We start from the raw sequence: 13,829 nt of genomic DNA on the forward strand, positions 1-13,829 counted from the left end.
ACCCGTTCGCTGAGCCGCGGTCGCCGTCGCCGCCAGCACCGCGCTGCCCGCTACTGCCGACAACGCTGCCCTCGCCCCCGCCCCCGCCCCCGTCGCCGCCGCCTTCACCTCGCTCGCGGCCACCGCCGCCATCGCCGCGCTCCCTCCCGCTCCCCGCCCCGCCGCCGCCGCCTCCGCCGCCGCCGCCACCGCCATCACCGCGCTCCCCACCGCCGTGGACGCCAGCTCTGCCCTCGCCGCCGCTGCCGCGGGCTCCTCCCACAACTCCCAAACACAGGGCTGCCTGCTGGCGACCAGCGTTGGGGATGCGTTCGGGGTGGGCCTGGTGGCGGTAGGGGGGCGGGGTGTATTCCGGTCGGGTCACAGGGAGTCCCAGGATGCCAGAGTTCCACGACTTCTGTCACCATCAGGGTAATGGCAGAGTCCCGTGGAGCCACGGATGGCGCGAAGGGGCCTCGCGCGCCAGATTCGTCCGGAGGAGGCGTGGAGCAGGCGGGAGGTGAGGCGCTGGCGGAGCCGGTCAGCAGGGAGATGCTCGCCACCCGAGCGACCCAGCTGCATGGCGCGCGCTCACCAGGCAGGCGGGGAGCAGGCTCTTGGGGCGCCGGGAGCCGGGTCCCAGCGTCTACGGCCATACCACCCTGAACGCGCCCGATCTCGTCTGATCTCGGAAGCTAAGCAGGGTCGGGCCTGGTTAGTACCTGGATGGGAGACCGCCTGGGAATACCGGGTGCTGTAGGCTTTTGCTCGCCTCTCCTTTTGCGCCGCCGCCCCGGCGTGGCTCCCTCCGAACCCCTGGCGCCCCTTGCCCCTCTGCAGCCGCCCAGCCCGCCGAAGGTCCCCCTGGCCAGCGGCGGGTCAGCCGGCCGGCACTACAAACTCGCAGCCTGGGCCGCACGCCAGGCCCGTCGGCCCCGGCTCCCCCCCACACCCTCTTCTCAGTCCTCTTCGCTCCCGCAGGCCGACAGCCCGCAGCCCTTCACCGAGCCGCGGTCGCCGCCGCCGCTGCCGCCATCGCCGCGCTCCCTCCCGCTCCCCGCCCCCGCCGCCCCCAAAGCCCAAGCCCAGGGCTGCCTGCCGGCGCTGGCCTCCACCAGGCTTTCTCCATCCCAGGACGTGCCGGTCCTTCGCACCTCGGCCCGAGCCCAGGGGACGACCATCCCTGTGCCTGCACCTGGGCCCCGAGACACAGGATCGGCGTGTCCTCCGGCAAACGGGATGCCCACCCGCCCCGCCCCACCGGAGGCCTCTGTCTCTGCTGGCCGGCACCTCGCCCCACACCCCCGCGCGCGCGCCCCCTCACGTCTCCCACAAGAGCCAGGAGCCCTCCGTTCCCGCCGGCCGCGGTGGCCCCGACACACAGGGGAAAGAGAGCCGGGACAAACCAGGGGACGGAGGGAGCAGCACCCCAACACCCCGCACGCCCTCGGACTCCAGGAGAGACCACCATGTCGGAGCCTGCCGACGAGACGAACGGTTCCTGAAGTGCGGAGTGAGGATTGAGAAAAAATTGGACAAGAGACAAAGATGGGATCGGGAGGGCGAGCGGTTCTGACTAGACTGCTGCGCCTGCTTGATTTTTCAGCATGCTTTTATACAGACAGAAACAAGAAGGTTACATAAAGCGGCTGAGGCAGCAAGGACAGATTAGTTACGTTTTTCCAAAGTTTGGCCCTGACTGTCTTTAGACCTTTTGATATTGTCCCATTCCCAGGACAGCAGGTGTCTGTTTGTTCTTTATGCTTATCGGAGTTCCCCTCAGCCATCCTCCCAACCTCTGCTTGTAGTTACATTTTCTTAACGCTTGATGCTCCAGCTCCCCACAATTCCCCCTTGTTTAGTTTTTGAGATCGTGCCTGGCTTAGGTGGTCAGTACAGACCTTCTCACTTACCCGTCATTGGATATCCTTCACCAAAGCGATCGACTCCTGTCTTAGGTCGTAAGACATCCACTGATCATTACCCGTCATTGGCTACCGATCTCCTTTGGGGTTAGACAGGGGCAGTGGCTTTTGGTCTATCAGCCATGTGGAGCCTTATTTTGTGAATTTCTCCATCAATATCTGTGACTATCCCCATCACAGCTTTTGTGATGCAGGGGAGGAAACATAGTATCAGGAGGATCACAACAAGCGGAATTACAAGGGGGGCCATAATTCGAAGCATTGAAGAGTATGATGGAAATACATTGTGAAAACTAGAGACAAGTTTGTTGAGAGTATCAGCTATATCGGTGTTTAAAGGAGAGGTCTCTTGCAGTGTCAAGACCTCTTTATGAAACTGGATAAGATCAAGAGTAACATTTTTTCTTACACGGTCTGTGAGACTCATACCTCATAGCAGAAAAAATGTTTAGTCCAATCACCCTTTGTCTGTTAACAGCCGAAGCATGAAGTCCCATGATGTCTTACCTTCTCAGGGTCAAGTCACTCATATTGTAACAGCTCTGTTGAGATAAGTGGAGAGAACTGATCTTCATTGCCCTCATGACTTCTCTCACAATCAGGTGAGAGAGGAAAGCCAGAGACAGCAGTGGCTTTTGCCAGGCAGGGGGAAGGGGAGGAAAGGCTCCTTTTTGGGTCTTCTAAGGCAGCTCATTGGGGGTCCCCACTCGGTTCCGCCTGGCTTAGGTTGTATCTCCCGTGAGATATCTTACCCGTCTTTGGCTGCAAACCATCTTCTGGGGACCAGACAGAGAGACATAAGGTGTAAACACAAGAATGGAACAGAGTCCCAGAAAGGCACAGTCTTACAGACTCTTCTTTCCTTAAGGAAAGACATGGGGGGACAGTCGGCTAGGCTGTTGTGTGACTACATCTCCCCCTTTTTTGTTTTTGAAGCATGAGAAACACAGAACGTGTAGTTGTTTCACTTACAGCCCGTCGGAGGGCTATTTGTCCACATCTGAGGACTATGTAAAATAAACAGAACAATAAACAGAAGAGCAATATCCCCAGCAAAAACCCTCTACCCAAAGTCTTTATCCATTTAACAGGGTCTGAAGTGGACAGTCCTTCTGCGGCTGCGGAAAGTGAGAGCTTTTCCACACCCTAGGGGCGTGGATGGGTATCTCTAGATGTCTTCTCTTCTGTGGGCTGTCGTTCATGGTATGGTTTAACACCGACCAGGAATTCACAAAGGTTTTTCTTCCGGACCTGGAGAAATACAAGCAAAGCCTCTTCCCCGTGTTATCTCGCGGGGAGAAGTAGGATCAGCTTCCCCACGTAACATTTTAAACAAAGGTTGTAATTCACCGGTTGTCAACCGCAACTGAGGTCTAATCCAGTTAATGTCTCCCAGTAGCCTTTGGAAATCATTTGATGTTTTTAAACAATCTCGCCGGATTTGTATTTCTTGAGGCACAACGGCCTGAGGCATTAAGCAATATCCCAGATAAGAGTAAGGAGGCACTTGCTGAATTTTTTCTGGGGCTATAACTAGCCCATAATCGTGGAGCTTTTTTTGTAAATGAGCAAAAGCAGCAAGCAACTTTGGTTCACAAGAGTGGGCAAGAAGTATGTCATCCATGTAGTGGATGATGTAAATATCTGGAAATGTCCTTCGGGTAGGTTTTATTGCAGCTGATACAAATTTTTGACATAGTGTAGGGCTACTAGCCATTCCCTGAGGTAGCACTAGCCAATGCTATCTCTTAAAAGGTTCTTGTAAATTAACGGAAGGAACACTGAAAGCAAATCTGGGGCAGTCATCAGGATTTAAAGGTATAGTATAAAAACAATCTTTGCAGTCCAAAACAATTTTATATGTGTTTTTTGGTATGGCTGCAGGACAGGGCAAGCCTGTCTGTAAGGCTCCCATTAATTTCATGGTTTTATTAACTTTTTGTAAATCTTGTAATAATCTCTATCTACCAGATTTTTTTTTTTTTTTTTTTTTTAAATAACAAACATGGGAGAATTCCCGGGAGAATTGGAGGGGGCAATGTGTCCCTTTTTAAGTTGCTCCTGTACTAGCAGCTTGGCGGCTTGAATCTCTTTTCTGTTGATAGGGGCCTCGGGCAGTGGATCTAGCCCTGCAACTACACTTGGAGGAGAGCTTAATTGTAACCTAGGCTTCTATTCTGATTGAGATTCTAATAAAGGCCCAGTCTGTTGAGCCTGGACTAATTGCATTTGAACAGAGAGGGAAGTGAGTGCAGCTTGTAATCTTTGCCCCTCTGCTTCCAAGGGGGATCCAGTTTGGGTTGATCATTTTCAGAGTATGTGATTCCCTCGTGTCTAGGATCGATCACATCCCTAACCAAATTCCATAAGGAAAAAGTATCTACTGGTACTTCAGAGGGTCCATGAGCATCATAATATCCCTGTAAACGCTCTCTCACCTTTTCCCAAGTTTCTAAGTTTAAAGTCCCTTCTTCGGGGGAACCAGGGACATATTTGTACTACAAATTCTAAAAATCGAAGCAACTGTGCTTCACTGGTTTTAACTCCTCTAGCTTTTAGCATGCTCCTTAACATGTGAGTAAACAGCCTTTTACTGTGACCCTGTCCCATTTTATTTTACTCCCGACTATGGTATCTCACCGCTTTCACTAACCTTATTCGACGCGTCTCATTTGCAAGCGGAGTCCTTCACTGATTCCCCAGTATTCAGGTCCCTGTTCGGGCGCCACTTGTCGGAGCCTGCCGACGAGACGAACGGTTCCTGAAGTGGGGAGTGAGGATTGAGAAAAAATTGGACAAGAGACAAAGATGGGATCGGGAGGGCGAGCAGTTCTGACTAGACTGCTGCGCCTGCTTGATTTTTCAGCATGCTTTTATACAGACAGAAGCAAGAAGGTTACATAAAGCGGCCGAGGCAGCAAGGACAGATTAGTTACGTTTTTCCAAAGTTTGGCCCTGACTGTCTTTAGACCTTTTGATATTGTCCCATTCCCAGAACAGCAGGTGTCTGTTTGTTCTTTATGCTTATCGGAGTTCCCCTCAGCCATCCTCCCAACCTCTGCTTGTAGTTACATTTTCTTAACGCTTGATGCTCCAGCTCCCCACAATTCCCCCTTGTTTAGTTTTTGAGATCGTGCCTGGCTTAGGTGGTCAGTACAGACCTTCTCACTTACCCGTCATTGGATATCCTTCACCAAAGCGATCGACTCCTGTCTTAGGTCGTAAGACATCCACTGATCATTACCCGTCATTGGCTACCGATCTCCTTTGGGGTTAGACAGGGGCAGTGGCTTTTGGTCTATCAGCCATGTGGAGCCTTATTTTGTGAATTTCTCCATCAATATCTGTGACTATCCCCATCACAGCTTTTGTGATGCAGGGGAGGAAACATAGTATCAGGAGGATCACAACAAGCGGAATTACAAGGGGGGCCATAATTCGAAGCATTGAAGAGTATGATGGAAATACATTGTGAAAACTAGAGACAAGTTTGTTGAGAGTATCAGCTATATCGGTGTTTAAAGGAGAGGTCTCTTGCAGTGTCAAGACCTCTTTATGAAACTGGATAAGATCAAGAGTAACATTTTTTCTTACACGGTCTGTGAGACTCATACCTCATAGCAGAAAAAATGTTTAGTCCAATCACCCTTTGTCTGTTAACAGCCGAAGCATGAAGTCCCATGATGTCTTACCTTCTCAGGGTCAAGTCACTCATATTGTAACAGCTCTGTTGAGATAAGTGGAGAGAACTGATCTTCATTGCCCTCATGACTTCTCTCACAATCAGGTGAGAGAGGAAAGCCAGAGACAGCAGTGGCTTTTGCCAGGCAGGGGGAAGGGGAGGAAAGGCTCCTTTTTGGGTCTTCTAAGGCAGCTCATTGGGGGTCCCCACTCGGTTCCGCCTGGCTTAGGTTGTATCTCCCGTGAGATATCTTACCCGTCTTTGGCTGCAAACCATCTTCTGGGGACCAGACAGAGAGACATAAGGTGTAAACACAAGAATGGAACAGAGTCCCAGAAAGGCACAGTCTTACAGACTCTTCTTTCCTTAAGGAAAGACATGGGGGGACAGTCGGCTAGGCTGTTGTGTGACTACATCTCCCCCTTTTTTGTTTTTGAAGCATGAGAAACACAGAACGTGTAGTTGTTTCACTTACAGCCCGTCGGAGGGCTATTTGTCCACATCTGAGGACTATGTAAAATAAACAGAACAATAAACAGAAGAGCAATATCCCCAGCAAAAACCCTCTACCCAAAGTCTTTATCCATTTAACAGGGTCTGAAGTGGACAGTCCTTCTGCGGCTGCGGAAAGTGAGAGCTTTTCCACACCCTAGGGGCGTGGATGGGTATCTCTAGATGTCTTCTCTTCTGTGGGCTGTCGTTCATGGTATGGTTTAACACCGACCAGGAATTCACAAAGGTTTTTCTTCCGGACCTGGAGAAATACAAGCAAAGCCTCTTCCCCGTGTTATCTCGCGGGGAGAAGTAGGATCAGCTTCCCCACGTAACATTTTAAACAAAGGTTGTAATTCACCGGTTGTCAACCGCAACTGAGGTCTAATCCAGTTAATGTCTCCCAGTAGCCTTTGGAAATCATTTGATGTTTTTAAACAATCTCGCCGGATTTGTATTTCTTGAGGCACAACGGCCTGAGGCATTAAGCAATATCCCAGATAAGAGTAAGGAGGCACTTGCTGAATTTTTTCTGGGGCTATAACTAGCCCATAATCGTGGAGCTTTTTTTGTAAATGAGCAAAAGCAGCAAGCAACTTTGGTTCACAAGAGTGGGCAAGAAGTATGTCATCCATGTAGTGGATGATGTAAATATCTGGAAATGTCCTTCGGGTAGGTTTTATTGCAGCTGATACAAATTTTTGACATAGTGTAGGGCTACTAGCCATTCCCTGAGGTAGCACTAGCCAATGCTATCTCTTAAAAGGTTCTTGTAAATTAACGGAAGGAACACTGAAAGCAAATCTGGGGCAGTCATCAGGATTTAAAGGTATAGTATAAAAACAATCTTTGCAGTCCAAAACAATTTTATATGTGTTTTTTGGTATGGCTGCAGGACAGGGCAAGCCTGTCTGTAAGGCTCCCATTAATTTCATGGTTTTATTAACTTTTTGTAAATCTTGTAATAATCTCTATCTACCAGATTTTTTTTTTTTTTTTTTTTTTAAATAACAAACATGGGAGAATTCCCGGGAGAATTGGAGGGGGCAATGTGTCCCTTTTTAAGTTGCTCCTGTACTAGCAGCTTGGCGGCTTGAATCTCTTTTCTGTTGATAGGGGCCTCGGGCAGTGGATCTAGCCCTGCAACTACACTTGGAGGAGAGCTTAATTGTAACCTAGGCTTCTATTCTGATTGAGATTCTAATAAAGGCCCAGTCTGTTGAGCCTGGACTAATTGCATTTGAACAGAGAGGGAAGTGAGTGCAGCTTGTAATCTTTGCCCCTCTGCTTCCAAGGGGGATCCAGTTTGGGTTGATCATTTTCAGAGTATGTGATTCCCTCGTGTCTAGGATCGATCACATCCCTAACCAAATTCCATAAGGAAAAAGTATCTACTGGTACTTCAGAGGGTCCATGAGCATCATAATATCCCTGTAAACGCTCTCTCACCTTTTCCCAAGTTTCTAAGTTTAAAGTCCCTTCTTCGGGGGAACCAGGGACATATTTGTACTACAAATTCTAAAAATCGAAGCAACTGTGCTTCACTGGTTTTAACTCCTCTAGCTTTTAGCATGCTCCTTAACATGTGAGTAAACAGCCTTTTACTGTGACCCTGTCCCATTTTATTTTACTCCCGACTATGGTATCTCACCGCTTTCACTAACCTTATTCGACGCGTCTCATTTGCAAGCGGAGTCCTTCACTGATTCCCCAGTATTCAGGTCCCTGTTCGGGCGCCACTTGTCGGAGCCTGCCGACGAGACGAACGGTTCCTGAAGTGGGGAGTGAGGATTGAGAAAAAATTGGACAAGAGACAAAGATGGGATCGGGAGGGCGAGCAGTTCTGACTAGACTGCTGCGCCTGCTTGATTTTTCAGCATGCTTTTATACAGACAGAAGCAAGAAGGTTACATAAAGCGGCCGAGGCAGCAAGTACAGATTAGTTACGTTTTTTCCAAAGTTTGGCCCTGACTGACTTTAGACCTTTTGATATTGTCCCATTCCCAGAACAGCAGGTGTCTGTTTGTTCTTTATGCTTATCGGAGTTCCCCTCAGCCATCCTCCCAACCTCTGCTTGTAGCTACATTTTCTTAACCCTTGATGCTCCAGCTCCCCACACCACCACAAGGGGAAGAGCAGGCACGCAGGCACACGACCCTCACAACGAGGGTGCCTAGGGCTGCCACTCTCCTCCCGCGGGCGGGACCCTGGGCGGGGCTCGGAGCCCACCGGCACCGGTGCTCCGGAGACCCTGGCGGCCCGCCCCGGGGGCTTCGAGGGTGACTGCCAAAGCCCGGGCACTGCCTCCTTAGCGGAGCCCAGCCCCGGGCACGACCACACACCGGTGGAGAAGCTGCCACCTCAACACAGCCTCAGTGCGTCCGTCCCAGTCCGTGTCCCAGCCTGTGCGTCCCTCCCCCTCAACCTCCACCCCCTGTCCGTCTGGCTCTGTGACATGCCTGTTGGGCTGTGGCTCTCGCTCAGGAGCTCTCTCCCCGCGTGCCAGCCCCCTCTTTCTCTGTCTCTGTCCGAGTCTCTCTGTATGTCTAGATACATACATGCACATATACGTGTATATTTCCATCGCGCTGCCTCCTCCTCCTCCTCCCGTTCTGTCTGTCGGTCCCTGTCCTGCGGGGACTCTAGTCCCTCTGCCCGCACAAGAACGCAGGATATGGCCAGGCCAAGAAGAAACACCAACGGAGCCATGGATAGGGGGCTCATAGCACCATTTCTCACGGGCGGCTGGCTCGGAGACGCAGCAAGCCGGAGCCGCACGATCCCCAACCTGCCGGCCGCTTCTCTGCCAACCAACCGACCCACCAACCGACCGACACACCAAGCCGGCCAACTGCAATCCGCGCCCCTCTGCAATTTGCAGTCCACCATCCGCGCTTCCTAGCTTGGCCACCGCCGCTGTACGGGTGGCCCATGGCCAACTGGCAACAGCTGACGGCCAAGCGGTCACAGCTGATGACCGTGCACCACCCGAGGCAGCACCCCTCCACGCGAGGCCCAGGGCCTGGAAACGGCTCTCTGGGACTCTGTCCCCACAGTCCCCGTCTGTCTCTCTCCGCCTCTCTCTTGCTCCGTCTCTGGCCTTCTCTCATCCTCTCTCTCACCTCCCTGGGTCAGGCGAGGTGACGTGTAGCCAGTGAAGGGACCGGAGATCGGGTGGGCCGCTGGTCGCTGACGAGGGGCGAGGGCCCAGACGGAAGGCTGTGTGACGAAGGGTGACGGCAGACTGGAGCTGCTGCACCCTGGTGGCACGGGTGGCTCCCCGTGGCTTTGGGCCAGTCGGTGGGGCCGGCCAGTGCCAGGGCCAGGGTCGCGCGTGCCTAGGGCCGGAGGGGCCTGAGAGGACCCTGCGACGCCCTCGCTTGCCATGAGCGGGGGACCGCAGAGCAGCCAGGCGGGTCTGGGGAGGTGGGGCTGGGGGTGGGGGTGAGCGGGGTTGGGGTGGGGGGGCGGGGTGTAAGCCGTTCGGGGCCCGGGGAGTCCCAGGATGCCAGGGCGCCGAGACTTCTGTCACCGTCAGGGAAGTGACAGAGGCCCGTGGAGCCACGGGTGGCGCGAAGGGGCCTCGCTGCGGGCCAAGAGTAGCCCGCCGCCCAGGCCGGCGGCGTCCGGAGGAGGCGGGGAGCCGGACTGGGGGGGGGGACGCGGTGCTGGCAGAGCCGGCAGCGGGTCGATGCTCGCCACCGGAGCTGCGCATCTGCATGGCGCGCGTTCACGAGGCAGGCCGGGTGCAGGCTCTTGGGGCGCGGGGATCCGTGTCCCAGCGTCTCCGGCCATACCACCCTGAACGCGCCCTATCTCCTCTAATCTGGGGAGTAAGCAGGGAGGGGCCTGGTTAGTACTTGGATGGGAGACCGCCTGGGAATACCGGGTGCTGTAGGCTTTTTGCTCGCCTCTCCTTTTGCGCCGCCGCCCGGGCGTGGCTCCCTCCGAACCCCTGGCGCCCCTTGTCCCTCTGCAGCCGCCCAACCCGCCGAAGGTCCCCCTGACCAGCGGCGTGTCCGCCGCCCGGACGTACAACCTGGCAGTCCGGGTCGCACGCTAGGCTTGTCGGCCCGGGCTCCCCGCCATACCCTCTTCTTAGTCCTCTTCGCTCCCGCAGGCCGTCAGGCCGCACCCGTTCGCTGAGCCGCGGTCGCCGTCGCCGCCAGCACCGCGCTGCCCGCTACTGCCGACAACGCTGCCCTCGCCCCCGCCCCCGCCCCCGTCGCCGCCGCCTTCACCTCGCTCGCGGCCACCGCCGCCATCGCCGCGCTCCCTCCCGCTCCCCGCCCCGCCGCCGCCGCCTCCGCCGCCGCCGCCACCGCCATCACCGCGCTCCCCACCGCCGTGGACGCCAGCTCTGCCCTCGCCGCCGCTGCCGCGGGCTCCTCCCACAACTCCCAAACACAGGGCTGCCTGCTGGCGACCAGCGTTGGGGATGCGTTCGGGGTGGGCCTGGTGGCGGTAGGGGGGCGGGGTGTATTCCGGTCGGGTCACAGGGAGTCCCAGGATGCCAGAGTTCCACGACTTCTGTCACCATCAGGGTAATGGCAGAGTCCCGTGGAGCCACGGATGGCGCGAAGGGGCCTCGCGCGCCAGATTCGTCCGGAGGAGGCGTGGAGCAGGCGGGAGGTGAGGCGCTGGCGGAGCCGGTCAGCAGGGAGATGCTCGCCACCCGAGCGACCCAGCTGCATGGCGCGCGCTCACCAGGCAGGCGGGGAGCAGGCTCTTGGGGCGCCGGGAGCCGGGTCCCAGCGTCTACGGCCATACCACCCTGAACGCGCCCGATCTCGTCTGATCTCGGAAGCTAAGCAGGGTCGGGCCTGGTTAGTACCTGGATGGGAGACCGCCTGGGAATACCGGGTGCTGTAGGCTTTTGCTCGCCTCTCCTTTTGCGCCGCCGCCCCGGCGTGGCTCCCTCCGAACCCCTGGCGCCCCTTGCCCCTCTGCAGCCGCCCAGCCCGCCGAAGGTCCCCCTGGCCAGCGGCGGGTCAGCCGGCCGGCACTACAAACTCGCAGCCTGGGCCGCACGCCAGGCCCGTCGGCCCCGGCTCCCCCCCACACCCTCTTCTCAGTCCTCTTCGCTCCCGCAGGCCGACAGCCCGCAGCCCTTCACCGAGCCGCGGTCGCCGCCGCCGCTGCCGCCATCGCCGCGCTCCCTCCCGCTCCCCGCCCCCGCCGCCCCCAAAGCCCAAGCCCAGGGCTGCCTGCCGGCGCTGGCCTCCACCAGACTTTCTCCATCCCAGGACGTGCCGGTCCTTCGCACCTCGGCCCGAGCCCAGGGGACGACCATCCCTGTGCCTGCACCTGGGCCCCGAGACACAGGATCGGCGTGTCCTCCGGCAAACGGGATGCCCACCCGCCCCGCCCCACCGGAGGCCTCTGTCTCTGCTGGCCGGCACCTCGCCCCACACCCCCGCGCGCGCGCCCCCTCACGTCTCCCACAAGAGCCAGGAGCCCTCCGTTCCCGCCGGCCGCGGTGGCCCCGACACACAGGGGAAAGAGAGCCGGGACAAACCAGGGGACGGAGGGAGCAGCACCCCAACACCCCGCACGCCCTCGGACTCCAGGAGAGACCACCATGTCGGAGCCTGCCGACGAGACGAACGGTTCCTGAAGTGCGGAGTGAGGATTGAGAAAAAATTGGACAAGAGACAAAGATGGGATCGGGAGGGCGAGCGGTTCTGACTAGACTGCTGCGCCTGCTTGATTTTTCAGCATGCTTTTATACAGACAGAAACAAGAAGGTTACATAAAGCGGCTGAGGCAGCAAGGACAGATTAGTTACGTTTTTCCAAAGTTTGGCCCTGACTGTCTTTAGACCTTTTGATATTGTCCCATTCCCAGGACAGCAGGTGTCTGTTTGTTCTTTATGCTTATCGGAGTTCCCCTCAGCCATCCTCCCAACCTCTGCTTGTAGTTACATTTTCTTAACGCTTGATGCTCCAGCTCCCCACAATTCCCCCTTGTTTAGTTTTTGAGATCGTGCCTGGCTTAGGTGGTCAGTACAGACCTTCTCACTTACCCGTCATTGGATATCCTTCACCAAAGCGATCGACTCCTGTCTTAGGTCGTAAGACATCCACTGATCATTACCCGTCATTGGCTACCGATCTCCTTTGGGGTTAGACAGGGGCAGTGGCTTTTGGTCTATCAGCCATGTGGAGCCTTATTTTGTGAATTTCTCCATCAATATCTGTGACTATCCCCATCACAGCTTTTGTGATGCAGGGGAGGAAACATAGTATCAGGAGGATCACAACAAGCGGAATTACAAGGGGGGCCATAATTCGAAGCATTGAAGAGTATGATGGAAATACATTGTGAAAACTAGAGACAAGTTTGTTGAGAGTATCAGCTATATCGGTGTTTAAAGGAGAGGTCTCTTGCAGTGTCAAGACCTCTTTATGAAACTGGATAAGATCAAGAGTAACATTTTTTCTTACACGGTCTGTGAGACTCATACCTCATAGCAGAAAAAATGTTTAGTCCAATCACCCTTTGTCTGTTAACAGCCGAAGCATGAAGTCCCATGATGTCTTACCTTCTCAGGGTCAAGTCACTCATATTGTAACAGCTCTGTTGAGATAAGTGGAGAGAACTGATCTTCATTGCCCTCATGACTTCTCTCACAATCAGGTGAGAGAGGAAAGCCAGAGACAGCAGTGGCTTTTGCCAGGCAGGGGGAAGGGGAGGAAAGGCTCCTTTTTGGGTCTTCTAAGGCAGCTCATTGGGGGTCCCCACTCGGTTCCGCCTGGCTTAGGTTGTATCTCCCGTGAGATATCTTACCCGTCTTTGGCTGCAAACCATCTTCTGGGGACCAGACAGAGAGACATAAGGTGTAAACACAAGAATGGAACAGAGTCCCAGAAAGGCACAGTCTTACAGACTCTTCTTTCCTTAAGGAAAGACATGGGGGGACAGTCGGCTAGGCTGTTGTGTGACTACATCTCCCCCTTTTTTGTTTTTGAAGCATGAGAAACACAGAACGTGTAGTTGTTTCACTTACAGCCCGTCGGAGGGCTATTTGTCCACATCTGAGGACTATGTAAAATAAACAGAACAATAAACAGAAGAGCAATATCCCCAGCAAAAACCCTCTACCCAAAGTCTTTATCCATTTAACAGGGTCTGAAGTGGACAGTCCTTCTGCGGCTGCGGAAAGTGAGAGCTTTTCCACACCCTAGGGGCGTGGATGGGTATCTCTAGATGTCTTCTCTTCTGTGGGCTGTCGTTCATGGTATGGTTTAACACCGACCAGGAATTCACAAAGGTTTTTCTTCCGGACCTGGAGAAATACAAGCAAAGCCTCTTCCCCGTGTTATCTCGCGGGGAGAAGTAGGATCAGCTTCCCCACGTAACATTTTAAACAAAGGTTGTAATTCACCGGTTGTCAACCGCAACTGAGGTCTAATCCAGTTAATGTCTCCCAGTAGCCTTTGGAAATCATTTGATGTTTTTAAACAATCTCGCCGGATTTGTATTTCTTGAGGCACAACGGCCTGAGGCATTAAGCAATATCCCAGATAAGAGTAAGGAGGCACTTGCTGAATTTTTTCTGGGGCTATAACTAGCCCATAATCGTGGAGCTTTTTTTGTAAATGAGCAAAAGCAGCAAGCAACTTTGGTTCACAAGAGTGGGCAAGAAGTATGTCATCCATGTAGTGGATGATGTAAATATCTGGAAATGTCCTTCGGGTAGGTTTTATTGCAGCTGATACAAATTTTTGACATAGTGTAGGGCTACTAGC

General features: G+C 54.3%; 2 non-coding genes and 1 pseudogene across 2 annotated transcripts; all 3 read left to right on the forward strand.

Annotated features, from left to right (window-relative positions):
• Nucleotides 1–623: 623 nt before the first annotated feature.
• Nucleotides 624–742, forward strand: LOC148757690 (5S ribosomal RNA). Its single transcript, XR_016021825.1, has one exon. It is a non-coding gene; the product is annotated as a 5S ribosomal RNA (ribosomal RNA).
• A 9,119-nt stretch (nucleotides 743–9,861) lies between these two features.
• Nucleotides 9,862–9,979, forward strand: LOC148757691 (5S ribosomal RNA; annotated as a pseudogene).
• Nucleotides 9,980–10,834: 855 nt separating this feature from the next.
• Nucleotides 10,835–10,953, forward strand: LOC148757692 (5S ribosomal RNA). The gene has a single exon (XR_016021826.1). It is a non-coding gene; the product is annotated as a 5S ribosomal RNA (ribosomal RNA).
• Nucleotides 10,954–13,829: the final 2,876 nt, after the last annotated feature.

This window comes from Rhinolophus sinicus, chromosome 7 (genome assembly GCF_057876585.1).
Source record: "Rhinolophus sinicus isolate RSI-liver-muscle chromosome 7, RSI-T2T, whole genome shotgun sequence".
Classification (NCBI taxonomy): domain Eukaryota; kingdom Metazoa; phylum Chordata; class Mammalia; order Chiroptera; family Rhinolophidae; genus Rhinolophus; species Rhinolophus sinicus.